Here is a 3108-nt window from a genome sequence, read left to right as displayed (position 1 = left end):
ATGCACTCAGCTGGGCTGGGGATGGAGTCAGGCGGTGGTTATGCTGGGTCATGCGCTGGCACCACAGGGTGCAGGGTCTCTGTGGATCTTCTGCTTCTCTGACTGGATGCCTCCCTGATTCATGCACACTTGGCTGGGCTGGGAATGGAGTCAGGTGGTGGTTGTGAGGCCTACCTGCTGGGTCATGCACCATCACTGCAGGGCACATTGTCTCTACAGATCTTCCGCTTCTCCCTATTTTAACATAATTTTAAAAATCTCCCATCAGGAATGAGAGACATGTTGTTCCCAATGCTGGAGGTACTGCTCAGCCCTCTGAAATCAGTCCCTGGGGGTTCAGTGTCAGCTGCAGAGAGCCACCTTACCAAAGGTCATGCCTCCTTCCTGCAGCAGCCCGTGTTCAATGACTGATTGATGTCGGGTATCCTAACCATCTACACTTTAACTCTGGCTGGTAACATCATCATCATGACCATCATCCACATTGACCATCATCTCCACACCCCCATGCACTTCGTCCTGAGCATGCTGGCTACTTCAGAGTTGGTGTACACACTGGTCATTGTCCCATGAATGCTTTCTAGTCTCATTTTTCTTAACTAGCCTATCTCCTTGGCAGGATGTACAATCCAAACGTTCTTAATTGTGATATTGGCCACTAACAATTGCTTCCAATTCACAACCATGGTCTATGACTACTATGTAGCCATTGTGAGCTCCTTTTCTCATGGTCATCATGAGCAAAGATATGTGGTCCAGTTGGTTTTTGGGTCCTTTGGTACTGGTCTGGTTATGACAGTTCTCCATGTGATAGCCATGTTCAATTTGCCTTTCTGTGACAAAGTGGTGGATCTCTTCTTCTGGGACATTTACCTAGTCATGAAACTTTCTTGCACTGATGCCACTATCAATGAGATAATCAATTATGGTGTAAGTTCATCTGGGATTTTTGTGCCCATAGGCTTAAGCCACATCTCCTATGTCCTTTATTATCTCGTCCATCTTTAAAATTGCCTCAGCTGAGGGTGGAAGAAGACCTTTGCCACCTGTGCCTCCCACCTCACTGTGGTCATTGTCTACTATGGCTGCGCCTCCACTGCCTACCTCAAGCTGAAGTCAGAAAGTTAAATAGAAAAAGAACCTGCTGTTTACGGTCTGAGGAACAAGGAGGTCAAGGATACCCTATGCAGAGCTGTGAGCAAAAACATTTCTTAACAGATTGGATCATTTTGTTAAAAGACCTTTAACCCCATGTAATGTGTGTCTACTCATAAACATGCCACAACACACACGATGATCAGATGCAATGTTTGTCAATAATGATGCCAGGGAATAGAGATACTTTTCTTTTTCATGTCCGAGGGATGTCAAAAAGCAGGGTTTCTGCTCTGGTGAATTTTGTTACCAGCTACAAGAAACACTGCAAACTAGATTAGACTATTTGTTTATGTGCCTGAGTATTTTGGTTTTGAAATCTCTTCTGGCCCCCACTTTACCTGGCCCTTTGGTAGTCAAATCCTTGACCTAGTCTGGTGAGGGGATGTGGAGAAGAGGCAGTGGGAAAACAGGTGGAAGGGGTCTTAGGAAAACGAGCTGCAGAGACAGCAGGTTTTATTTCTCTTCAGGGACAAAAGAGAAAGCGTTTACTCTTAGCAATTACATTATGCACCCCATAATAGTAATTTTAGGAAGGATTTTATTAATTCTTGCTGATAGAAAAACAAACAGCTTCACAGAAAAGGGTCCTTTGTTTCATTATCCAGCCATATTATCTCCTTAAATAACATTCATTTCTAGTATGTTCCTTCCTTTGCAATCAAGGCAAAAATATCTCTGTTGTTCCCTAGAGGATAAGCAGGGAGAGAATGTTGCTTTTCTTTGTAACTACATTTTTATCTGGATGCATTTTCCTAAAAACTCTTCTTTTTTCAAATTATGAAAGCTTTTTAGATTTTTAATTTACATGTAGTAGCTGCAGTGACTTTGAAGTAGTTATCTTAGGTATTGGTTGTACTAATTCCAGAGTCCAAGGTAAATGCCATTAAATCCTATTCTCTCAGTAAACAGTGTAAACTTCAAACTTCCCAGATACTTATTTAAATCAAGAATAACCATAGTAATGCTGCATTATTTCATTTCCTCAATAGAGGAGATTGCAAGAATGTTTTATTTTATGGATATTCACACTGAAGTTTATTTCTATTCTGAGACAGAGCTGGAAGATACTTTCTCAGAGACACAGATATGGAAACATCCATTTTCACACACTCACAGCACCCATTGATATTCCATCCCTAAGTCAGTTCCTACCCCTTGCTTTCCAGTTTTATTTTTCTGTTCCAAACTACAGAAATAGGTCTGAGCATCTTCTAGGTGACCTGTAATTTTCTCTGTTCTACAGGCCCCTATGTGAGGAGGTCGAATCCTGGAAGTGGAGGGTCCTCTGCACAGTGTTCCCTTGTGGCAGGCTGTCCCACTGAGTGTCATAATAGTTGACGTCAGGGTCTCTCTGATTACCAGAATCTGATATTCTTCTAGAAGAGATGTCTCAACCTGAGATTCATAGTTTCTTAGGAGGTGTTTGGGTGGGCATTGAAGGTTTTCTTTTAATGTTTTGAAATTATTCACTAAATTTTGAATATAAAAGTGAATGTGACTTTCCATCATATTCTTTAAAAATTTGCTCTGATATAAGTATTTCTTTCTTTAAATCCAAGAAGACATATGAGACCAGATGCAACTTCCTTCCTTTATAGGCCATTAATTTCCATAATTTCCTTAGACTCTCTTAGATAATCATCCTTTGACCTTGTCCATTTTTGCCTATAGGGACACTGCTATTTGTTTTCACTGAGTTGGAAAACATGGAAAGTTGTCCAGAGCCATAGAGCCTGGCTGTTGCCTAGGAGCCTGCCTGCCTGTCTGGAGCCAAAGAGCCCACCCAGCTATTGCCTCAAGGCCTCAGAGCCTTGTTTGCTGTTATCTTCCATCCCTCCCCCTCCTGTGCACTATGGGTGTAGGTAACTTTGCAACTTGCCATAGATAACAGGAATTTTCCATTTACCGGAACAACCCACCCTGCGGTTTTCTCAGAAAACCATCTGCTGC

General features: G+C 42.1%; 1 pseudogene; it reads left to right on the top strand.

The window, feature by feature from the left end:
* Positions 1-414: 414 nt before the first annotated feature.
* On the top strand, positions 415-1215 carry LOC103605356 (annotated as a pseudogene).
* The last annotated feature ends 1893 nt before the right edge of the window (positions 1216-3108 follow it).

The sequence above is a fragment of the Galeopterus variegatus genome, unplaced genomic scaffold (assembly GCF_000696425.1).
Source record: "Galeopterus variegatus unplaced genomic scaffold, G_variegatus-3.0.2 Scaffold5759, whole genome shotgun sequence".
Classification (NCBI taxonomy): domain Eukaryota; kingdom Metazoa; phylum Chordata; class Mammalia; order Dermoptera; family Cynocephalidae; genus Galeopterus; species Galeopterus variegatus.
The sequence above is the reverse complement of the archived record's forward strand: the minus strand, read 5'-3'. Positions and strand labels throughout refer to the sequence as shown.